The sequence below is a fragment of the Falco naumanni genome, chromosome 2 (genome assembly GCF_017639655.2).
Source record: "Falco naumanni isolate bFalNau1 chromosome 2, bFalNau1.pat, whole genome shotgun sequence".
Classification (NCBI taxonomy): Eukaryota; Metazoa; Chordata; class Aves; order Falconiformes; family Falconidae; genus Falco; species Falco naumanni.
The window spans coordinates 21,159,041-21,183,197 of record NC_054055.1 but is presented as its reverse complement, the minus strand read 5'-3'; the positions used below and the strand labels follow the sequence as shown (position 1 = coordinate 21,183,197).

At 56.0% G+C, this 24,157-nt stretch overlaps 9 long non-coding RNA genes across 9 annotated transcripts; 2 read left to right on the top strand and 7 right to left on the bottom strand.

The window, feature by feature from the left end:
- Positions 1-934: 934 nt before the first annotated feature.
- LOC121083308 lies at positions 935-2,290 on the bottom strand. Its single transcript, XR_005826301.1, has 2 exons — positions 1,989-2,290; positions 935-992 (listed from the first exon to the last, which is right to left on the bottom strand). It is a non-coding gene; the product is annotated as an uncharacterized LOC121083308 (long non-coding RNA).
- A 213-nt stretch (positions 2,291-2,503) lies between these two features.
- On the top strand, positions 2,504-19,391 carry LOC121083316. Its single transcript, XR_005826310.1, has 4 exons — positions 2,504-2,548; positions 11,532-11,541; positions 18,168-18,171; positions 19,239-19,391. It is a non-coding gene; the product is annotated as an uncharacterized LOC121083316 (long non-coding RNA).
- LOC121083313 lies at positions 3,392-4,713 on the bottom strand. The gene is made up of 2 exons (XR_005826307.1): positions 4,486-4,713; positions 3,392-3,490 (listed from the first exon to the last, which is right to left on the bottom strand). It is a non-coding gene; the product is annotated as an uncharacterized LOC121083313 (long non-coding RNA).
- LOC121083314 lies at positions 5,889-7,309 on the bottom strand. The gene is made up of 2 exons (XR_005826308.1): positions 6,984-7,309; positions 5,889-5,987 (listed from the first exon to the last, which is right to left on the bottom strand). It is a non-coding gene; the product is annotated as an uncharacterized LOC121083314 (long non-coding RNA).
- Positions 8,387-9,535, bottom strand: LOC121083315. The gene is made up of 2 exons (XR_005826309.1): positions 9,481-9,535; positions 8,387-8,485 (listed from the first exon to the last, which is right to left on the bottom strand). It is a non-coding gene; the product is annotated as an uncharacterized LOC121083315 (long non-coding RNA).
- Positions 11,006-12,193, bottom strand: LOC121083310. Its single transcript, XR_005826303.1, has 2 exons — positions 12,058-12,193; positions 11,006-11,063 (listed from the first exon to the last, which is right to left on the bottom strand). It is a non-coding gene; the product is annotated as an uncharacterized LOC121083310 (long non-coding RNA).
- Positions 13,475-14,639, bottom strand: LOC121083309. The gene is made up of 2 exons (XR_005826302.1): positions 14,526-14,639; positions 13,475-13,532 (listed from the first exon to the last, which is right to left on the bottom strand). It is a non-coding gene; the product is annotated as an uncharacterized LOC121083309 (long non-coding RNA).
- Positions 15,970-17,083, bottom strand: LOC121083312. The gene is made up of 2 exons (XR_005826306.1): positions 17,023-17,083; positions 15,970-16,027 (listed from the first exon to the last, which is right to left on the bottom strand). It is a non-coding gene; the product is annotated as an uncharacterized LOC121083312 (long non-coding RNA).
- A 247-nt stretch (positions 19,392-19,638) lies between the features above and the next one.
- Positions 19,639-21,599, top strand: LOC121083317. The gene is made up of 2 exons (XR_005826311.1): positions 19,639-19,675; positions 20,981-21,599. It is a non-coding gene; the product is annotated as an uncharacterized LOC121083317 (long non-coding RNA).
- The last annotated feature ends 2,558 nt before the right edge of the window (positions 21,600-24,157 follow it).

Here is a 24,157-nt window from a genome sequence, read left to right as displayed (position 1 = left end):
GGCTGCGGCCCATCTCCGTGCCCCGCCGGGCCCGGCAGCTCGGCTTTTGCCTCCTTCTCCTCAGGAGCAGCCTCCGCAGTGGTCCGATGAGTTGGGGAGTTCCTCCGGAAAAATCCCGGGGGTACCCAAGGGAGTCCACTTCCCAGCGGGTCCTACGGTCAGGCAGAGAGCCGTCCCATCTGGGTCGCCAGATTGTTTCAAAGAACGTCTTCAGAATTTCTTAGTGATTAAGTATTCTTTATTGTCGGCGCCGGGCGTACGGGGGATCCTTCCACCAATCGTACACACCCAGAGGGGCAGGTTATCTTATATTTATATAATGAAACAATGAATATTCCATTAACGCCTATACATATTCATTACCTGAACCCGCCTACCCTCGCTTCGTATGCTAATTAGCTTATCAGTCTTTCACGCTTGCGCAGATTCTATGCTACCCCATTGGAGCGGTTCAGGTCCGACACCAGCACCTTCAGAACGTTCTGAATCTGAAGGAGGTGAAAGAAAAGGGGAAACGGCTCAGAAAAGGACAGAGAGAATGTGTCAATCCAAGGTAGCCAAAGTTACCGGCATCCTCCAGCTGGTCAGGAGCACGCAGCTCAAAGCAGCAGCTCTGGGCACACCCAGGGCTGCGTGACAGCACTGCACGATCAGACACGGCTTTGGCACGTACCCTGAACTCTAGTGTGCACCGTCCAGTAGCGGTAGCTGCTAACTATTGTGGCACGCTCCACGTGCTGGCGATACAGGCAGCTGCGCCAGTCATCTATTACACCCGCATAACCATTTCCCGGCGCTAGTCACGCTGTTCAGAAAACCAAAGAGCAAGGAGGTAGCAAGTGAGCTGGGACAAAGACCGAGGCACTCTCATTCTCTGGAGGCTGCTGGTCATCGCCCGTGGGAGTCTCGGGTCGACCGTCGTCTTTAGTTTTGCGGTTTTTCTTAGTTCCTGCAGCTGCTCCAGGGCTCTTCTTCTGCTGATACTCCTTCAGCTGCGAAAAATAGTAATAATAATGATCTGAAATCCAAACAGAATATGCCTTCCGTGAGAATGATGTCAACCCCCCAGCCCCAACTCCACTGGCTAAAAAGACCAAGAGAAATGCTCTTCAATGAGTTTGTCGCTCCGGGGGAAGAAAAAGAAAAATCAAAACACGTCCAGAAAAGGCTAACGTTAAGATCTAATGTGATGAGTGTTCAACTTTTGTATACAGCTAAGAGTGTTTGGGAAACGACTTGATACTCCATCCTGCAACTACAAGGAGATGAAAAGAAGTATCTTGGGGTGGGGGGGGGTTTAGGGTTATAACTAAAAGCATTAAGGAAAAATGAATAAAGGGCAATTAAATCTGAATGTTAAGTGAAACATCAACACCTGACAGTAAGATCTCCCAAACTGTGAAAGATTTTGAGGAGGAAAATTACAATCCTCACAGAAAAACTCCACGTTAATACAAGCAGCGCAGTCCCTGTGAACTAAGGGGAGAAGCAACCTACAACGGATTTTTCAATCGCACCTGCTTCCCCCAGGAGAAGCTAGTCTGATAAGCCATTCGCTTGAATTTGGCTGGGTCTTCCGAGCCGAATCGTTTGTGCTCCAGCAGGGTGAAGCCCCCAGCCAAGCGAGCCCCAGGCAGTTCGGTCAACTGCCCGTTTCCCCAGCCCGCAGCCCGCCCTCCGGCCCCCCGCCGGGCCGGGCCGGGCCGCGCCTCGGCCTCCAGGTGGGGAAAGAAGGACCCGTTATTGGCAGAACGCCAAAATGGAAGCCTGAACCGCTCCAGGACACTTTCCCCTCGCCAGGACTTTCACATACGCCGCCGCCGCGGCGGCCGGGGAGAAAACCAAGGGCGGGGAACTAAGTAAAATGAGACCAAAAAACCCCCAAAAAGGGTGTGGGGGAGGCCAGGGGGAGGGAAAACCGCCAAACCGAACCCGGCAGACCCACGGCACCGCCGGCCCGGCCTGCCCCGGCCCCCGCCGCCCCTCACCTCCTCCTTGCCCGCCGCCAGCCAGCTCTGCCGCTGCCGTCCGCCACGGCCGCCCCGCGCCTGGGCCGCCTTAGCTTCGCCCACCAGCGGCGCCAGCAGCCAGAGCCCGCCCAGCCTGCGCGGCCGCCCTGGAGGCCCGGCCCATCGCCGTGCCGCGACGTGCTCGGCCCATCGCCGGGCCCCGCCTCATGGCCGGGATCCACCGGCTCGGGCTCGTCGCCGGACCGCGGCCCGTCGCCGGGCTGCGGCGGCCGGGGCTCGTGGCCGGGATCCACCGGCTCGGGCTCGTCGCCGGACCGCGGCGGCTCGGGCTCGTGGCCGGGCTGCGGCGGCTCGGGAACGTCACCGGGTTCCACCGGCTCGGGCCCATATCCAGGCTGTGGCGGCTCGGGACCGTCGCCGGGCTCCGGCGGCTCGGGCTTGTCACCGGGTTCCACCGGCTCGGGCCCGTCGCCGGGCTGCGGCGGCTCGGGCTCGTGGCCGGGCTGCGGCGTCTCGGGAACGTCGCCAGGCTGCGGCCCATCTCCGTGCCCCGCCGGGCCCGGCAGCTCGGCTTTTGCGTCCTTCTCCTCAGGAGCAGCCTCCGCAGTGATCCGATGAGTTGGGGAGTCCCTCCGGAAAAATCCCGGGGGTACCCAAGGGAGTCCACTTCCCAGCGGGTCCTATGGTCAGGCAGAGAGCCGTCCCATCTGGGTCGCCAGATTGTTTCAAAGAACGTCTTCAGAATTTCTTAGTGATTAAGTATTCTTTATTGTCGGCGCCGGGCGTACGGGGGATCCTTCCACCAATCATACACACCCAGAGGGGCAGGTTATCTTATATTTATATAATGAAACAATGAATATTCCATTAACGCCTATACATATTCATTACCTGAACCCGCCTACCCTCGCTTCATATGCTAATTAGCTTATCAGTCTTTCACGCTTGCGCAGATTCTATGCTACCCCATTGGAGCGGTTCAGGTCCGACACCAGCACCTTCAGAACGTTCTGAATCTGAAGGAGGTGAAAGAAAAGGGGAAACGGCTCAGAAAAGGACAGAGAGAATGTGTCAATCCAAGGTAGCCAAAGAAACCGGCATCCTCCAGCTGGTCAGGAGCACGCAGCTCAAAGCAGCAGCTCTGGGCACACCCAGGGCTGCGTGACAGCACTGCACGATCAGACACGGCTTTGGCACGTACCCTGAACTCTAGTGTGCACCGTCCAGTAGCGGTAGCTGCTAACTATTGTGGCACGCTCCACGTGCTGGCGATACAGGCAGCTGCGCCAGTCATCTATTACACCCGCATAACCATTTCCCGGCGCTAGTCACGCTGTTCAGAAAACCAAAGAGCAAGGAGGTAGCAAGTGAGCTGGGACAAAGACCGAGGCACTCTCATTCTCTGGAGGCTGCTGGACATCGCCCGTGGGAGTCTCGGGCCGACCGTCGTCTTTAGTTTTGCGGTTTTTCTTAGTTCCTGCAGCTGCTCCAGGGCTCTTCTTCTGCTGATACTCCTTCAGCTGCGAAAAATAATAATAATAATGATCTGAAATCCAAACAGAATATGCCTTCCGTGAGAATGATGTCAACCCCCCAGCCCCAACTCCACTGGCTAAAAAGACCAAGAGAAATGCTCTTCAATGAGTTTGTCGCTCCGGGGGAAGAAAAAGAAAAATCAAAACACGTCCAGAAAAGGCTAACGTTAAGATCTAATGTGATGAGTGTTCAACTTTTGTATACAGCTAAGAGTGTTTGGGAAACGACTTGATACTCCATCCTGCAACTACAAGGAGATGAAAAGAAGTATCTTGGGGTGGGGGGGGTTTAGGGTTATAACTAAAAGCATTAAGGAAAAATGAATAAAGGGCAATTAAATCTGAATGTTAAGTGAAACATCAACACCTGACAGTAAGGTCTCCCAAACTGTGAAAGATTTTGAGGAGGAAAATTACAATCCTCACAGAAAAACTCCACGTTAATACAAGCAGCGCAGTCCCTGTGAACTAAGGGGAGAAGCAACCTACAACGGATTTTTCAATCGCACCCGCTTCCCCCAGGAGAAGCTAGTCTGATAAGCCATTCGCTTGAATTCGGCTGGGTCTTCCGAGCCGAATCGTTTGTGCTCCAGCAGGGTGAAGCCCCCAGCCAAGCGAGCCCCAGGCAGTTCGGTCAACTGCCCGTTTCCCCAGCCCGCAGCCCGCCCTCCGGCCCCCCGCCGGGCCGGGCCGGGCCGCGCCTCGGCCTCCAGGTGGGGAAAGAAGGACCCGTTATTGGCAGAACGCCAAAATGGAAGCCTGAACCGCTCCAGGACACTTTCCCCTCGCCAGGACTTTCACATACGCCGCCGCCGCGGCGGCCGGGGAGAAAACCAAGGGCGGGGAACTAAGTAAAATGAGACCAAAAAAACCCCAAAAAGGGTGTGGGGGAGGCCAGGGGGAGGGAAAACCACCAAACCAAACCCGGCAGACCCACGGCACCGCCGGCCCGGCCCGCCCCGGCCCGCGCCGCCCCTCACCTCCTCCTTGCCCGCCGCCAGCCAGCTCTGTCGCTGCCATCCGCCACGGCCGCCCCGCACCTGGGCCGCCTTAGCTTCGCCCACCAGCGGCGCCAGCAGCCAGAGCCCGCCCAGCCTGCGCGGCCGCCCTGGAGGCCCGGCCCATCGCCGTGCCGCGACGTGCTCGGCCCATCGCCGGGCCCCGCCTCATGGCCGGGATCCACCGGCTCGGGCTCGTCGCCGGACCGCGGCCCGTCGCCGGGCTGCGGCGGCCGGGGCTCGTGGCCGGGATCCACCGGCTCGGGCTCGTCGCCGGACCGCGGCGGCTCGGGCTCGTGGCCGGGCTGCGGCGGCTCGGGAACGTCACCGGGTTCCACCGGCTCGGGCCCATATCCAGGCTGTGGCGGCTCGGGACCGTCGCCGGGCTCCGGCGGCTCGGGCTTGTCACCGGGTTCCACCGGCTCGGGCCCGTCGCCGGGCTGCGGCGGCTCGGGCTCGTGGCCGGGCTGCGGCGTCTCGGGAACGTCGCCAGGCTGCGGCCCATCTCCGTGCCCCGCCGGTCCCGGCAGCTCGGCTTTTGCCTCCTTCTCCTCAGGAGCAGCCTCCGCAGTGATCCGATGAGTTGGGGAGTCCCTCCGGAAAAATCCCGGGGGTACCCAAGGGAGTCCACTTCCCAGCGGGTCCTACGGTCAGGCAGAGAGCCGTCCCATCTGGGTCGCCAGATTGTTTCAAAGAACGTCTTCAGAATTTCTGAGTGATTAAGTATTCTTTATTGTCGGCGCCGGGCGTACGGGGGATCCTTCCACCAATCGTACACACCCAGAGGGGCAGGTTATCTTATATTTATATAATGAAACAATGAATATTCCATTAACGCCTATACATATTCATTACCTGAACCCGCCTACCCTCGCTTCATATGCTAATTAGCTTATCAGTCTTTCACGCTTGCGCAGATTCTATGCTACCCCATTGGAGCGGTTCAGGTCCGACACCAGCACCTTCAGAACGTTCTGAATCTGAAGGAGGTGAAAGAAAAGGGGAAACGGCTCAGAAAAGGACAGAGAGAATGTGTCAATCCAAGGTAGCCAAAGAAACCGGCATCCTCCAGCTGGTCAGGAGCACGCAGCTCAAAGCAGCAGCTCTGGGCACACCCAGGGCTGCGTGACAGCACTGCACGATCAGACACGGCTTTGGCACGTACCCTGAACTCTAGTGTGCACCGTCCAGTAGCGGTAGCTGCTAACTATTGTGGCACGCTCCACGTGCTGGCGATACAGGCAGCTGCGCCAGTCATCTATTACACCCGCATAACCATTTCCCGGCGCTAGTCACGCTGTTCAGAAAACCAAAGAGCAAGGAGGTAGCAAGTGAGCTGGGACAAAGACCGAGGCACTCTCATTCTCTGGAGGCTGCTGGACATCGCCCGTGGGAGTCTCGGGCCGACCGTCGTCTTTAGTTTTGCGGTTTTTCTTAGTTCCTGCAGCTGCTCCAGGGCTCTTCTTCTGCTGATACTCCTTCAGCTGCGAAAAATAATAATAATAATGATCTGAAATCCAAACAGAATATGCCTTCCGTGAGAATGATGTCAACCCCCCAGCCCCAACTCCACTGGCTAAAAAGACCAAGAGAAATGCTCTTCAATGAGTTTGTCGCTCCGGGGGAAGAAAAAGAAAAATCAAAACACGTCCAGAAAAGGCTAACGTTAAGATCTAATGTGATGAGTGTTCAACTTTTGTATACAGCTAAGAGTGTTTGGGAAACGACTTGATACTCCATCCTGCAACTACAAGGAGATGAAAAGAAGTATCTTGGGGTGGGGGGGGTTTAGGGTTATAACTAAAAGCATTAAGGAAAAATGAATAAAGGGCAATTAAATCTGAATGTTAAGTGAAACATCAACACCTGACAGTAAGGTCTCCCAAACTGTGAAAGATTTTGAGGAGGAAAATTACAATCCTCACAGAAAAACTCCACGTTAATACAAGCAGCGCAGTCCCTGTGAACTAAGGGGAGAAGCAACCTACAACGGATTTTTCAATCTCACCCGCTTCCCCCAGGAGAAGCTAGTCTGATAAGCCATTCGCTTGAATTTGGCTGGGTCTTCCGAGCCGAATCGTTTGTGCTCCAGCAGGGTGAAGCCCCCAGCCAAGCGAGCCCCAGGCAGTTCGGTCAACTGCCCGTTTCCCCAGCCCGCAGCCCGCCCTCCGGCCCCCCCGCCGGGCCGGGCCGGGCCGCGCCTCGGCCTCCAGGTGGGGAAAGAAGGACCCGTTATTGGCAGAACGCCAAAATGGAAGCCTGAACCGCTCCAGGACACTTTCCCCTCGCCAGGACTTTCACTAATGCCGCCGCCGCGGCGGCCGGGGAGAAAACCAAGGGCGGGGAACTAAGTAAAATGAGACCAAAAAACCCCCAAAAAGGGTGTGGGGGAGGCCAGGGGGAGGGAAAACCACCAAACCAAACCCGGCAGACCCACGGCACCGCCGGCCCGGCCCGCCCCGGCCCGCGCCGCCCCTCACCTCCTCCTTGCCCGCCGCCAGCCAGCTCTGTCGCTGCCATCCGCCACGGCCGCCCCGCACCTGGGCCGCCTTAGCTTCGCCCACCAGCGGCGCCAGCAGCCAGAGCCCGCCCAGCCTGCGCGGCCGCCCTGGAGGCCCGGCCCATCGCCGTGCCGCGACGTGCTCGGCCCATCGCCGGGCCCCGCCTCATGGCCGGGATCCACCGGCTCGGGCTCGTCGCCGGACCGCGGCCCGTCGCCGGGCTGCGGCGGCCGGGGCTCGTGGCCGGGATCCACCGGCTCGGGCTCGTCGCCGGACCGCGGCGGCTCGGGCTCGTGGCCGGGCTGCGGCGGCTCGGGAACGTCACCGGGTTCCACCGGCTCGGGCCCATATCCAGGCTGTGGCGGCTCGGGACCGTCGCCGGGCTCCGGCGGCTCGGGCTTGTCACCGGGTTCCACCGGCTCGGGCCCGTCGCCGGGCTGCGGCGGCTCGGGCTCGTGGCCGGGCTGCGGCGTCTCGGGAACGTCGCCAGGCTGCGGCCCATCTCCGTGCCCCGCCGGTCCCGGCAGCTCGGCTTTTGCCTCCTTCTCCTCAGGAGCAGCCTCCGCAGTGATCCGATGAGTTGGGGAGTCCCTCCGGAAAAATCCCGGGGGTACCCAAGGGAGTCCACTTCCCAGCGGGTCCTACGGTCAGGCAGAGAGCCGTCCCATCTGGGTCGCCAGATTGTTTCAAAGAACGTCTTCAGAATTTCTTAGTGATTAAGTATTCTTTATTGTCGGCGCCGGGCGTACGGGGGATCCTTCCACCAATCATACACACCCAGAGGGGCAGGTTATCTTATATTTATATAATGAAACAATGAATATTCCATTAACGCCTATACATATTCATTACCTGAACCCGCCTACCCTCGCTTCATATGCTAATTAGCTTATCAGTCTTTCACGCTTGCGCAGATTCTATGCTACCCCATTGGAGCGGTTCAGGTCCGACACCAGCACCTTCAGAACGTTCTGAATCTGAAGGAGGTGAAAGAAAAGGGGAAACGGCTCAGAAAAGGACAGAGAGAATGTGTCAATCCAAGGTAGCCAAAGAAACCGGCATCCTCCAGCTGGTCAGGAGCACGCAGCTCAAAGCAGCAGCTCTGGGCACACCCAGGGCTGCGTGACAGCACTGCACGATCAGACACGGCTTTGGCACGTACCCTGAACTCTAGTGTGCACCGTCCAGTAGCGGTAGCTGCTAACTATTGTGGCACGCTCCACGTGCTGGCGATACAGGCAGCTGCGCCAGTCATCTATTACACCCGCATAACCATTTCCCGGCGCTAGTCACGCTGTTCAGAAAACCAAAGAGCAAGGAGGTAGCAAGTGAGCTGGGACAAAGACCGAGGCACTCTCATTCTCTGGAGGCTGCTGGACATCGCCCGTGGGAGTCTCGGGCCGACCGTCGTCTTTAGTTTTGCGGTTTTTCTTAGTTCCTGCAGCTGCTCCAGGGCTCTTCTTCTGCTGATACTCCTTCAGCTGCGAAAAATAATAATAATAATGATCTGAAATCCAAACAGAATATGCCTTCCATGAGAATGATGTCAACCCCCCAGCCCCAACTCCACTGGCTAAAAAGACCAAGAGAAATGCTCTTCAATGAGTTTGTCGCTCCGGGGGAAGAAAAAGAAAAATCAAAACACGTCCAGAAAAGGCTAACGTTAAGATCTAATGTGATGAGTGTTCAACTTTTGTATACAGCTAAGAGTGTTTGGGAAACGACTTGATACTCCATCCTGCAACTACAAGGAGATGAAAAGAAGTATCTTGGGGTGGGGGGGGTTTAGGGTTATAACTAAAAGCATTAAGGAAAAATGAATAAAGGGCAATTAAATCTGAATGTTAAGTGAAACATCAACACCTGACAGTAAGATCTCCCAAACTGTGAAAGATTTTGAGGAGGAAAATTACAATCCTCACAGACAAACTCCACGTTAATACAAGCAGCGCAGTCCCTGTGAACTAAGGGGAGAAGCAACCTACAACGGATTTTTCAATCGCACCCGCTTCCCCCAGGAGAAGCTAGTCTGATAAGCCATTCGCTTGAATTCGGCTGGGTCTTCCGAGCCGAATCGTTTGTGCTCCAGCAGGGTGAAGCCCCCAGCCAAGCGAGCCCCAGGCAGTTCGGTCAACTGCCCGTTTCCCCAGCCCGCAGCCCGCCCTCCGGCCCCCCGCCGGGCCGGGCCGGGCCGCGCCTCGGCCTCCAGGTGGGGAAAGAAGGACCCGTTATTGGCAGAACGCCAAAATGGAAGCCTGAACCGCTCCAGGACACTTTCCCCTCGCCAGGACTTTCACTAACGCCGCCGCCGCGGCGGCCGGGGAGAAAACCAAGGGCGGGGAACTAAGTAAAATGAGACCAAAAAACCCCCAAAAAGGGTGTGGGGGAGGCCAGGGGGAGGGAAAACCACCAAACCAAACCCGGCAGACCCACGGCACCGCCGGCCCGGCCCGCCCCGGCCCGCGCCGCCCCTCACCTCCTCCTTGCCCGCCGCCAGCCAGCTCTGTCGCTGCCATCCGCCACGGCCGCCCCGCACCTGGGCCGCCTTAGCTTCGCCCACCAGTGGTGCCAGCAGCCAGAGCCCGCCCAGCCTGCGCGGCCGCCCTGGAGGCCCGGCCCATCGCCGTGCCGCGACGTGCTCGGCCCATCGCCGGGCCCCGCCTCATGGCCGGGATCCACCGGCTCGGGCTCGTCGCCGGACCGCGGCCCGTCGCCGGGCTGCGGCGGCCGGGGCTCGTGGCCGGGATCCACCGGCTCGGGCTCGTCGCCGGACCGCGGCGGCTCGGGCTTGTGGCCGGGCTGCGGCGGCTCGGGAACGTCGCCGGGTTCCACCGGCTCGGGCCCATCGCCGGGCTGCGGCGGCTTGGGACCGTCGCCGGGCTGCGGCAGCTCGGGCTCGTGGCCGGGCTCCGGCGGCTCGAGAATGTCGCCGGGCTGCGGCGGCTCGGGACCGTCGCCGGGCTGCGGCAGCTCGGGCTCGTCGCCGGGTTCCACCGGCTCGGGCTCATCGCCGGGCTCCATCGGCCGGGGCTCGTGGCCGGGCTGCGGCGGCTCGGGAACGTCGCCGGGCTGCGGCCCATCTTCGTGCCCCGCCGGGCCCGGCAGCTCGGCTTTTGCCTCCTTCTCCTCAGGAGCAGCCTCCGCAGTGATCCGATGAGTTGGGGAGTCCCTCTGGAAAAATCCCGGGGGTACCCAAGGGAGTCCACTTCCCAGCGGGTCCTACGGTCAGGCAGAGAGCCGTCCCATCTGGGTCGCCAGATTGTTTCAAAGAACGTCTTCAGAATTTCTTAGTGATTAAGTATTCTTTATTGTCGGCGCCGGGCGTACGGGGGATCCTTCCACCAATCGTACACACCCAGAGGGGCAGGTTATCTTATATTTATATAATGAAACAATGAATATTCCATTAACGCCTATACATATTCATTACCTGAACCCGCCTACCCTCGCTTCGTATGCTAATTAGCTTATCAGTCTTTCACGCTTGCGCAGATTCTATGCTACCCCATTGGAGCGGTTCAGGTCCGACACCAGCACCTTCAGAACGTTCTGAATCTGAAGGAGGTGAAAGAAAAGGGGAAACGGCTCAGGAAAGGACAGAGAGAAAGTGTCAATCCAAGGTAGCCAAAGTTACCGGCATCCTCCAGCTGGTCAGGAGCACGCAGCTCAAAGCAGCAGCTCTGGGCACACCCAGGGCTGCGTGACAGCACTGCACGATCAGACACGGCTTTGGCACGTACCCTGAACTCTAGTGTGCACCGTCCAGTAGCGGTAGCTGCTAACTATTGTGGCACGCTCCGCGTGCTGGCGATACAGGCAGCTGCGCCAGTCATCTATTACACCCACATAACCATTTCCTGGCGCTAGTCATGCTGTTCAGAAAACCAAAGAGCAAGGAGGTAGCAAGTGAGCTGGGACAAAGACCGAGGCACTCTCATTCTCTGGAGGCTGCTGGACATCGCCCGTGGGAGTCTCGGGCCGACCGTCGTCTTTAGTTTTGCGGTTTTTCTTAGTTCCTGCAGCTGCTCCAGGGCTCTTCTTCTGCTGATACTCCTTCAGCTGCGAAAAATAATAATAATAATGATCTGAAATCCAAACAGAATATGCCTTCCGTGAGAATGATGTCAACCCCCCAGCCCCAACTCCACTGGCTAAAAAGACCAAGAGAAATGCTCTTCAATGAGTTTGTCGCTCCGGGGGAAGAAAAAGAAAAATCAAAACACGTCCAGAAAAGGCTAACGTTAAGATCTGATGTGATGAGTGTTCAACTTTTGTATACAGCTAAGAGTGTTTGGGAAACGACTTGATACTCCATCCTGCAACTACAAGGAGATGAAAAGAAGTATCTTGGGGTGGGGGGGGTTTAGGGTTATAACTAAGAGCATTAAGGAAAAATGAATAAAGGGCAATTAAATCTGAATGTCAAGTGAAACATCAACACCTGACAGTAAGGTCTCCCCCTCTGTGAAAGATTTTGAGGAGGAAAATTACAATCCTCACAGACAAACTCCACGTTAATACAAGCAGCGCAGTCACTGTGAACTAAGGGGAGAAGCAACCTACAACGGATTTTTCAATCGCACCCGCTTCCCCCAGGAGAAGCTAGTCTGATAAGCCATTCGCTTGAATTCGGCTGGGTCTTCCGAGCCGAATCGTTTGTGCTCCAGCAGGGTGAAGCCCCCAGCCAAGCGAGCCCCAGGCAGTTCGGTCAACTGCCCGTTTCCCCAGCCCGCAGCCCGCCCTCTGGCCCCCCGCCGGGCCGGGCCGGGCCGCGCCTCGGCCTCCAGGTGGGGAAAGAAGGACCCGTTATTGGCAGAACGCCAAAATGGAAGCCTGAACCGCTCCAGGACACTTTCCCCTCGCCAGGACTTTCACATACGCCACCGCCGCGGCGGCCGGGGAGAAAACCAAGGGCGGGAACTAAGTAAAATGAGACCAAAAAACCCCCAAAAAGGGTGTGGGGGAGGCCAGGGGGACGGAAAACCGCCAAACCGAACCCGGCAGACCCACGGCACCGCCGGCCCGGCCCGCCCCGGCCCCCGCCGCCCCTCACCTCCTCCTTGCCCGCCGCCAGCCAGCTCTGCCGCTGCCGTCCGCCACGGCCGCCCCGCGCCTGGGCCGCCTTAGCTTCGCCCACCAGCGGCGCCAGCAGCCAGAGCCCGCCCAGCCTGCGCGGCCGCCCTGGAGGCCCGGCCCATCGCCGTGCCGCGACATGCTCGGCCCATCGCCGGGCCCCGCCTCATGGCCGGGATCCACCGGCTCGGGCTCGTCGCCGGACCGCGGCCCGTCGCCGGGCTGCGGCGGCCGGGACTCGTGGCCGGGATCCACCGGCTCGGGCTCGTCGCCGGACCGCGGCGGCTCGGGCTCGTGGCCGGGCTGCGGCGGCTCGGGAACGTCGCCGGGTTCCACCGGCTCGGGCCCATCGCCGGGCTGTGGCGGCTCGGGACCGTCGCCGGGCTCCGGCGGCTCGGGCTTGTCACCGGGTTCCACCGGCTCGGGCCCGTCGCCGGGCTGCGGCGGCTCGGGAACGTCGCCAGGCTGCGGCCCATCTCCGTGCCCCGCCGGGCCCGGCAGCTCGGCTTTTGCCTCCTTCTCCTCAGGAGCAGCCTCCGCAGTGATCCGATGAGTTGGGGAGTCCCTCCGGAAAAATCCCGGGGGTACCCAAGGGAGTCCACTTCCCAGCGGGTCCTACGGTCAGGCAGAGAGCCGTCCCATCTGGGTCGCCAGATTGTTTCAAAGAACGTCTTCAGAATTTCTTAGTGATTAAGTATTCTTTATTGTCGGCGCCGGGCGTACGGGGGATCATTCCACCAATCGTACACACCCAGAGGGGCAGGTTATCTTATATTTATATAATGAAACAATGAATATTCCATTAACGCCTATACATATTCATTACCTGAACCCGCCTACCCTCGCTTCGTATGCTAATTAGCTTATCAGTCTTTCACGCTTGCGCAGATTCTATGCTACCCCATTGGAGCGGTTCAGGTCCGACACCAGCACCTTCAGAACGTTCTGAATCTGAAGGAGGTGAAAGAAAAGGGGAAACGGCTCAGAAAAGGACAGAGAGAATGTGTCAATCCAAGGTAGCCAAAGTTACCGGCATCCTCCAGCTGGTCAGGAGCACGCAGCTCAAAGCAGCAGCTCTGGGCACACCCAGGGCTGCGTGACAGCACTGCACGATCAGACACGGCTTTGGCACGTACCCTGAACTCTAGTGTGCACCGTCCAGTAGCGGTAGCTGCTAACTATTGTGGCACGCTCCGCGTGCTGGCGATACAGGCAGCTGCGCCAGTCATCTATTACACCCGCATAACCATTTCCCGGCGCTAGTCACGCTGTTCAGAAAACCAAAGAGCAAGGAGGTAGCAAGTGAGCTGGGACAAAGACCGAGGCACTCTCATTCTCTGGAGGCTGCTGGACATCGCCCGTGGGAGTCTCGGGCCGACCGTCGTCTTTAGTTTTGCGGTTTTTCTTAGTTCCTGCAGCTGCTCCAGGGCTCTTCTTCTGCTGATACTCCTTCAGCTGCGAAAAATAATAATAATGATCTGAAATCCAAACAGAATATGCCTTCCGTGAGAATGATGTCAACCCCCCAGCCCCAACTCCACTGGCTAAAAAGACCAAGAGAAATGCTCTTCAATGAGTTTGTCGCTCCGGGGGAAGAAAAAGAAAAATCAAAACACGTCCAGAAAAGGCTAACGTTAAGATCTAATGTGATGAGTGTTCAACTTTTGTATACAGCTAAGAGTGTTTGGGAAACGACTTGATACTCCATCCTGCAACTACAAGGAGATGAAAAGAAGTATCTTGGGGTGGGGGGGGGTTTAGGGTTATAACTAAGAGCATTAAGGAAAAATGAATAAAGGGCAATTAAATCTGAATGTCAAGTGAAACATCAACACCTGACAGTAAGGTCTCCCCCTCTGTGAAAGATTTTGAGGAGGAAAATTACAATCCTCACAGAAAAACTCCACGTTAATACAAGCAGCGCAGTCCCTGTGAACTAAGGGGAGAAGCAACCTACAACGGATTTTTCAATCGCACCCGCTTCCCCCAGGAGAAGCTAGTCTGATAAGCCATTCGCTTGAATTCGGCTGGGTCTTCCGAGCCGAATCGTTTGTGCTCCAGCAGGGTGAAGCCCCCAGCCAAGCGAGCCCCAGGCAGTTCGGTCAACTGCCCGTTTCCCCAGCCCGCAGCCCGCCCTCCGGCCCCCCGCCGGGCCGGGCCGGGCCGCGCCTCGGCCTCCAGGTGGGGAAAGAAGGACCCGTTATTGGCAGAACGCCAAAATGGAAGCCTGAACCGCTCCAGGACACTTTCCCCTCGCCAGGACTTTCACATACGCCGCCGCCGCGGCGGCCGGGGAGAAAACCAAGGGCGGGGAACTAAGTAAAATGAGACCAAAAAACCCCCAAAAAGGGTGTGGGGGAGGCCAGGGGGAGGGAAAACCGCCAAACCAAACCCGGCAGACCCACGGCACCGCCGGCCCGGCCCGCCCCGGCCCCCGCCGCCCCTCACCTCCTCCTTGCCCGCCGCCAGCCAGCTCTGCCGCTGCCGTCCGCCACGGCCGCCCCGCGCCTGGGCCGCCTTAGCTTCGCCCACCAACGGCGCCAGCAGCCAGAGCCCGCCCAGCCTGCGCGGCCGCCCTGGAGGCCCGGCCCATCGCCGTGCCGCGACATGCTCGGCCCATCGCCGGGCCCCGCCTCATGGCCGGGATCCACCGGCTCGGGCTCGTCGCCGGACCGCGGCCCGTCGCCGGGCTGCGGCGGCCGGGACTCGTGGCCGGGATCCACCGGCTCGGGCTCGTCGCCGGACCGCGGCGGCTCGGGCTCGTGGCCGGGCTGCGGCGGCTCGGGAACGTCGCCGGGTTCCACCGGCTCGGGCCCATCGCTGGGCTGTGGCGGCTCGGGACCGTCGCCGGGCTCCGGCAGCTCGGGCTTGTCACCGGGTTCCACCGGCTCGGGCCCGTCGCCGGGCTGCGGCGGCTCGGGCTCGTGGCCGGGCTGCGGCGTCTCGGGAACGTCGCCAGGCTGCGGCCCATCTCCGTGCCCCGCCGGGCCCGGCAGCTCGGCTTTTGCCTCCTTCTCCTCAGGAGCAGCCTCCGCAGTGATCCAATGAGTTGGGGAGTCCCTCCGGAAAAATCCCGGGGGTACCCAAGGGAGTCCACTTCCCAGCGGGTCCTACGGTCAGGCAGAGAGCCGTCCCATCTGGGTCGCCAGATTGTTTCAAAGAACGTCTTCAGAATTTCTTAGTGATTAAGTATTCTTTATTGTCGGCGCCGGGCGTACGGGGGATCCTTCCACCAATCGTACACACCCAGAGGGGCAGGTTATCTTATATTTATATAATGAAACAATGAATATTCCATTAACGCCTATACATATTCATTACCTGAACCCGCCTACCCTCGCTTCGTATGCTAATTAGCTTATCAGTCTTTCACGCTTGCGCAGATTCTATGCTACCCCATTGGAGTGGTTCAGGTCCGACACCAGCACCTTCAGAACGTTCTGAATCTGAAGGAGGTGAAAGAAAAGGGGAAACGGCTCAGAAAAGGACAGAGAGAATGTGTCAATCCAAGGTAGCCAAAGTTACCGGCATCCTCCAGCTGGTCAGGAGCACGCAGCTCAAAGCAGCAGCTCTGGGCACACCCAGGGCTGCGTGACAGCACTGCACGATCAGACACGGCTTTGGCACGTACCCTGAACTCTAGTGTGCACCGTCCAGTAGCGGTAGCTGCTAACTGTTGTGGCACGCTCCGCGTGCTGGCGATACAGGCAGCTGCGCCAGTCATCTATTACACCCGCATAACCATTTCCCGGCGCTAGTCACGCTGTTCAGAAAACCAAAGAGCAAGGAGGTAGCAAGTGAGCTGGGACAAAGACCGAGGCACTCTCATTCTCTGGAGGCTGCTGGACATCGCCCGTGGGAGTCTCGGGCCGACCGTCGTCTTTAGTTTTGCGGTTTTTCTTAGTTCCTGCAGCTGCTCCAGGGCTCTTCTTCTGCTGATACTCCTTCAGCTGCGAAAAATAATAATAATAATGATCTGAAATCCAATCAGAATATGCCTTCCGTGAGAATGATGTCAACCCCCCAGCCCCAACTCCATTGGCTAAAAAGACCAAGAGAAATGCTCTTCAATGAGTTTGTCGCTCCGGGGGAAGAAAAAGAAAAATCAAAACACGTCCAGAAAAGGCTAACGTTAAGATCTGATGTGATGAGTGTTCAACTTTTGTATACAGCTAAGAGTGTTTGGGAAACGACTTGATACTCCATCCTGCAACTACAAGGAGATGAAAAGAAGTATCTTGGGGTGGGGGGGGGTTAGGGTTATAACTAAGAGCATTAAGGAAAAATGAATAAAGGGCAATTAAATCTGAATGTCAAGTGAAACATCAACACCTGACAGTAAGGTCTCCCCCTCTGTGAAAGATTTTGAGGAGGAAAATTACAATCCTCACAGAAAAACTCCACGTTAATACAAGCAGCGCAGTCGCTGTGAACTAAGGGGAGAAGCAACCTACAATGGATTTTTCAATCGCACCCGCTTCCCCCAGGAGAAGCTAGTCTGATAAGCCATTCGCTTGAATTCAGCTGGGTCTTCCGAGCCGAATCGTTTGTGCTCCAGCAGGGTGAAGCCCCCAGCCAAGCGAGCCCCAGGCAGTTCGGTCAACTGCCCGTTTCCCCAGCCCGCAGCCCGCCCTCCGGCCCCCCGCCGGGCCGGGCCGGGCCGCGCCTCGGCCTCCAGGTGGGGAAAGAAGGACCCGTTATTGGCAGAACGCCAAAATGGAAGCCTGAACCGCTCCAGGACACTTTCCCCTCGCCAGGACTTTCACATACGCCGCCGCCGCGGCGGCCGGGGAGAAAACCAAGGGCGGGGAACTAAGTAAAATGAGACCAAAAAACCCCCAAAAAGGGTGTGGGGGAGGCCAGGGGGAGGGAAAACCGCCAAACCGAACCCGGCAGACCCACGGCACCGCCGGCCCGGCCCGCCCCGGCCCCCGCCGCCCCTCACCTCCTCCTTGCCCGCCGCCAGCCAGCTCTGCCGCTGCCGTCCGCCACGGCCGCCCCCGCGCCTGGGCCGCCTTAGCTTCGCCCACCAGCGGCGCCAGCAGCCAGAGCCCGCCCAGCCTGCGCGGCCGCCCTGGAGGCCCGGCCCATCGCCGTGCCGCGACGTGCTCGGCCCATCGCCGGGCCCTGCCTCATGGCCGGGATCCACCGGCTCGGGCTCGTCGCCGGACCGCGGCGGCTCGGGCTCGTGGCCGGGCTGCGGCGGCTCGGGAACGTCGCCGGGTTCCACGGGCTCAGGCCCATCGCCGGGCTGCGGCGGCTCGGGACCGTCGCGGGGCTCCGGCAGCTCGGGCTCGTGGCCGGGCTCCGGCGGCTCGAGAATGTCGCCGGGCTGCGGCGGCTCGGGACCGTCGCCGGGCTGCGGCAGCTCGGGCTCGTCGCCGGGTTCCACCGGCTCGGGCTCATCGCCGGGCTCCATCGGCCGGGGCTCGTGGCCGGGCTGCGGCGGCTCGGGAATGTCGCCGGGCTGCGGCCCATCTTCGTGCCCCGCCGGGCCCGGCAGCTCGGCTTTTGCCTCCTTCTCCTCAGGAGCAGCCTCCGCAGTGATCCGATGAGTTGGGGAGTCCCTCCGGAAAAATCCCGGGGGTACCCAAGGGAGTCCACTTCCCAGCGGGTCCTACGGTCAGGCAGAGAGCCGTCCCATCTGGGTCGCCAGATTGTTTCAAAGAACGTCTTCAGAATTTCTTAGTGATTAAGTATTCTTTATTGTCGGCGCCGGGCGTACGGGGGATCCTTCCACCAATCGTACACACCCAGAGGGGCAGGTTATCTTATATTTATATAATGAAACAATGAATATTCCATTAACGCCTATACATATTCATTACCTGAACCCGCCTACCCTCGCTTCGTATGCTAATTAGCTTATCAGTCTTTCACGCTTGCGCAGATTCTTCCAAAAATTGTGGGCCGGGGTCTTTAGAATGTGGGCAGTGGTCTATGGGAGGAAGGCTGTAGGTCTTCCTCATGGTGTACTGCAGGAGCGGTCTGCAAACTGGGACCATGCGCGGCAATCAGTTAGCTGAGGGGAATTTGCTCGAGCTTGTCTAGACAACAATTAACGTGATGAGGCATGTTTGCAGAGCACAGGGGGGTGGGAGACGGATGGCGCCAAGGATGGCGCCAAGGAAAGGTAACACCTTGCTGTTAATTGATGGTAGTTAACCACCAATCAGGGATTGCCTGGTATGCAAGGCTTAGCATCAAGAACCAATCTGTTTAAAACGCGCAGCTTCTGAGAGTCTATAGAAACTCGTGCTTCTGTACAATAAATTGACATTTGCTTGCATCAAGCTGCGTCCTGTCTCTTCATTCGCCGCAAATTGGTGACCCCGACGTGATGCGTTTAAGGATCTGACGTGAAGGGCTCTCGAATCGCCTATCTGAGCGACATGCAGCGAATCCCACAGAACTTTGAATGATCTGCTGAAAGGAAGCAGGAGCCGGCCAGAAATCCCTCCGGAGTTGAGAGATCAGGGAGTCTGTGCCTCAGTTTCCTCAGTGTACTTTTCACCTTTTGCTCATTATGTGATGGTCTTGCACGTTTGCAGTGTTCTTATCAGTCTGAGGTAATTTATGCCCTTGCTGGCCATCTGCTTTTCTTGCTTAATTATTTCTTTTACCCTTATCTGTCTTCTCCTGCTGAAGTGTTCTGCTAAAGTTTTAACATAGAAGGTCAGCAGACAGGCGGATGTCTAACAAAGGATAACAGAACAGACACCAAAGGTAGATGGCGGTACATGATATCTACAATTGTTACAGTGGCTAACAAACATAATGGTTATTCTTTAATTCTATTCTAAAGTTCGTTCATACTACATCACTTCGAAGCATATGCTTTGCTGTGTTTCAAAAGTGATGAGTTGGCAGACTTGTAGAAATCTTTCCCAGGGTTTTTACAATACCCCTTGTAGTTTTACTCAGGGACATCCAGCTGTCCCGTTATCTCCTTGGTAGGGCAACTTGCTTTGCAGATAAGGAGGACAGCTCCCCTTGCAGAGATTCGCAACTTTCTTGTCCGAACAGTCTATATGATCTTTCAGACATTTTAACCCCTTTGTCGCTATACAATTACAAGCCTGTTTATGCATTACAATGAATATTGGTTTATGAATACAAACTTGGCCATATTATTTACAGCTTATTCACATCACTCCTCAGGAGCAGGTGCCACCTTGCAGTGCCTGCTCCGCATGTTGGAGCCCGCACCGCTCGCTGCTCGGGTGACAGCCGGCACTGCCCGCTGCTCGGGTGACAGCCGGCACTGCCCGCTGCTCGGGTGACACCTGGCTGGCCCGGCGTGCCCCACCCAAAGCTCACGGGCAGCTTCCCGGAGACAGTTTGTGACGGCACAGCGGGCCCTGTCGCTGGGAGACTCCACTTCCCAGCGTGCCCCGCGGCGCGCCCGCGCCTGCCGCTCCCGGCCGGCCCCGCGCGCACCCGGCCGTCCCGGCGGGAGGCGGCAGCCCTGGCCGAGCGGGTCCCGCCGAGCGCGGGTCGCAGCCCGGGCCGCCCCGGCGAGCCCGCCCGCCCCGCCGCGGCCCGGGCCCGGGCCCGGGCGGTAGGAGCCGGGTCCCCGTGTTACAGATTTGCTAATGGTTAGAATTAGACTCGCTCACGCTCGCGGCCGCCAATAAAGCGGTGTCTGCTTATGTCCATCACATCGGGCTTGGGAAGTTTTTCATTCCGAGATTTCGGTACCACCCGCTCCCCGCCCCCGCCGCGGGCCGTGCCTGCGCTGAGGCGGCGCGGCCCGGCCCCTGACGCGGCGCCCCCCCTGCTCTGCCAAGGCCTCCGGTGGCGGCCGGCGGAGCGGCGCGGCCGGCTGCAGGGCCGCGGGGCTGGGGGGAGCGGGCCCTGCTCCAGGGCTGCCCCGGCCGCCGTCTATGGCCTGCCCCGTCGGCACGGCGCGGCGCGGCGCGGCGCGGCCCGGCTCGGCGGGGGGGTGTGTTTTCTTGGGGGGGAGCTGCCGGCCTCGCCCCCCGGCGCTGCCTCGTCCTGGCAGCGCCTCTTAACACCGAAATTTACGGTTTTGTTTTCACTTGACGCTGTAAATCTACAAAACGCCGTAGAATATGATGGGGGGCGGGCTAACGTTACAGAAACCCATCAATATTTTACCTGAGCTTCCCCCCTCCCTGCCCAGGAGACACGTTTTCCCTTTTCTTTTTTTTCTCCTCTTTTATCCACTTGTTACCGAAATCTCGGAATGAAGAACTTATCGACACCAATGTGATGTAGATAAGCAGACACTTCTTTATTAACGGCCGGGTGCGTGAGTGAGTCCTCTCACGATCAACGCACACCATGGCTCAAAATCCTACACCTTATATAGAGCTCATTGATACATATTCATTAAGTATTCCTGCATAATCATAAGATTTCCCATAAATCATTAACATACTCTCCTCCCATATCCGATTCTGCGCAGTAAAGCTTAGAAAGGTCCGGAAATGGGTCTGGGGTACGATTTGGGTAGGTGGTATATGATCTCCCCCTGCCGGAATTACCTTTCACTTAAGGTAACTGTTTCTTGGCCGGCAACTACGGGTTGCTTCACTTGACTCTCCCCAGTTCACGTTAATTGTCATTTTGACATTTTAGTACATTCTCCTAGGTTACATATAAACAGTCATCTCAAATCTTAAGTCTGTTATCTAAGCTCTAAACATTCCTACTAGGTGATTCTGACCAATACCTCCGGCCTTAGTACGGGGCTGTACAGAGGATTTTTATAGCAGCTTTTACTATAGAAGTTTCATTAAAACATATTTCTTATCCTTCTATATTTCTATTACATGATTGATTTTATAAAATCAAATAATCAATCAAATAAAGTCAATCAATCTTAACTTACTAGCAAATCTATAACACACTGACACATCAGAGGATTTTCTGGTTAGTGCCCCCCAGCACTGCAGCATCTTCCCCTGGGCTGAGGTAGCGTTAAATGTCTCCTGTGCTCTACAGATGCCCCCTCCCGCGTCCTGCCAACCTAATGGAACCAGCCAAGAAGGCCTGCAGTATGAAACCGAAGAGCTGAAGCAGAAAGACCTTGCTCTAGACCAGGAAACTGCACAATTCTTGTCCGAGTACGTCCTTGGCGAGCTCAGTGTCCGCTGTGATGCCTCAGTTGGTTTTGTTTAAAAAAAAAATACGGTCTAGGGCTTAGAGCTAAAAGCTGTCCTCTTACGTCACCGCTTTTATCATGGTGTTGTGCAACGTTGATTACAGCGTTGTTTTGATTATGGGACCCGTTAAGGGAGAATTCTTTCCACTTTATTTGGTAAAGCAAACCCAGGTTTCACTAGGAGCTCGGATAGGAGCATTTTAACTTTACCCCAGGTGTTGCTGAGGCAAATTACCTGTAAACTGGGAATGAATGGTTTTAACCCTCGTGATGCTATGACACATCATGCTACCAGAAGGCCTTGTTCATGGGAGAATTAAAATTGAGATTGTGGCTTGTATGACCTGCCCGGTTTAGCCCCAGATAAAACGGTTTCCTTGTTTGTTCCATCCCGATCAAGTGTCTATTTATTTCCTGTCTGAAGCGAGTGGGTTAAACGTTCGTGTTCAAGAAGCAGAGGTGTTTCCCAGGCAAGCGAAGGGCCTGGAAAGAGACGGGTGCCGCTTACAGGGTAGCGCAACTGCTTTATTGTGGTTTCCGATGGCCTACTGTGGCAGCTGCTTATTAGCAGCTCTTTTGAGATCAAGTTGCTGCTTGGTTTTTAAAGAGAGGGTACCTCTGTGGGTTATTGGTTGCAAAGGAGTGTGATTTTCTAAGGTCACGTGTAGTACAGAGAACGGAAATGGTAGAACAACAAAGGCCGTTCCAAAAGCTTTTTTGCTTTACCACCTTCCATTTTTTTTCCACCAGCTACGGATTAGAGAGACAGATGTAAATTGAATTCACCGCAGCCTATTCCTGTTTCTACTTGATTCTGAAAATTCAGGTGGATTGGGGTTTTTTTTGTAAGTCGATGTGGCAAAAAAAACCCCACTCAAAATGAGGGTCTGCTCATCTGTAGCTTTCGTGTTGATGGCTTGCAGCAACTGCACTTGCTGCCTTCAGATTCTGCTTTGGATAGTGCCAGGCTTGAGTGTCTCAAATCTCCTTGCTGTGCTCGGGCAGTAGGGGCAACGCTCACTGTGCGGTGTCACGACGGAGGGAAGACACAGTCACTCAATATGAGTGATCAGCAGACTTCATTTATTGTACCTTACGGTCACCTTTTATGCCTTCTTATAATTAGCTCATACATATTACAAAAGTTAAGGTCATTATTGGTTAGTTGCCTAAATACCAAGCCTGCCCCTAGTTTCTCTTCTGTAGTTATCTGTTCCCACCTGCAACATTCTTTTCCCACTGCAATCTTCCTGTTATATTTTTGCCTTACTTCAGATAAGCTGAGAGCGATGTGCATTTTTGTCCAGCCAGCTGAACTATGTCTATGTGAACTTTTTCAGCTAGCCAGTTATCCACAATTCCCCCGTTTTTATTTTGGGCAACATAGGCCTGGTTGACCATTTTCAATAACAGCGTTTTAACACAGGAAAATACACAGCCAACTTATAAAATCTCAGTTCAGAAGTATAATTCCTGAAATACTTGAAAAATAAAGTTAGCTTGAAGCTTTAATTTAGATGCTCTTTCTGTTCCAGTGATATAAAAAATTTAAAAAATTCAAAGGTAATTTTAAAGTTCTGAACATGGACTAATGCAAGCTCAAAACCCCAAAAGAAACCAACCTGATGTTTGACTAGGAATATTTGCAAATATTTTAGTGGAAAATCCCTGATCATTAACAATTTTCTGTCCAAATAACAACTGCCCTTATGCAACCAACCAGTCCATACATTTTCTGAAGAATACCTCATTGATATCAAAGAATTAACAAAGGGGGGAAATTAGTTCTAAGCTATATACGTTCATAAGTGGATTTTTCAACAGTTACATACAGATTTACACACTAAGCCATAATGGCTTGTAGGTGATACACACAAGAAGAGTACCTTGCTTATCTGTCTGAATGCAAAACCTTAGATTGGTTCCTTAGCTATGGGAGGTTCTGTGAGAGAGTTAGGGGCTACTGGGAGGAAACCACAACTTTTCTGACTCGTCTGATATTTCTGTAATGAAAAGAGCGGTCTTTCTTTTCCAGCTGTTATCCGAGGGGTTACTACAAAGCAGCTCTACCCTGAATACGATCTGGAGCTTAGCGACTAGTGTTGAACCTGAAGATTGCCCCGTCCTGCAAAAATGACACACACTGGGCCGTGACGGTTTGGTGTGGTCCTGGTTCAGAACGGACAGAAGGTGGCCTCAGAAGCGTGTGTGTAGCGTGTGGATTAACAGCCTTGTTTTACAACGTGAAAGCTGTTGAATCTGTCAACTGTGTCCTGCTTGTGGGAAAGGGATGTAGGACTTTGGATCATTTTGTCTCCTGTCTGATGGGACAGTATTTATTTTTTTTTTTTCGTTTGTTGGAAAGGCCGTAATTCAGGTTGATGTGAAGACTCTTCCCGTGGAGACCTTGCTTCTCTCCAACATCCAGGGGCTGTTTGGTTACTGAATAACGAGAGGAAGTGAGGGCATGCAAACGTGCAACGTAATAGCTGCTTTGAAAGAAAAGAAAAAACCCTCAGAAGCAGCAAGGGACGAAGGCTGAACCTGGGGTGGCTTGGGGGTTGGTTTTGTTTTACGATCACATCTGGGTGAGGCTGGGTATTCTGCATTTTTGTACTTAACTGCTCTGGTATCTAGAGGTTCTGTATCATTTCTGTGGTAAATGGCAAAAGGTGAAGTTGTATTGAACTGTCCTGTCTGAATAAAGCAGCTGTCACATTTCTCAGTAATTCACTTACTGAAGAGCCTATAAAGCAGCGCATGAACCTGGGAGCAAATTCTTAACCTCTATTCTGAGACAACTGTACCATCTATTACTCAAATGTTTTCTGAGGACTCTTAATGGTGACGGTGTGGCAGCGCTACCCACTAATGGGTAGATGCCGAATTACCTTTACTGCTACAGAGGCTACAGCCTGGAGGAATTGGAGCAGCACATGTCGGTTTTGCG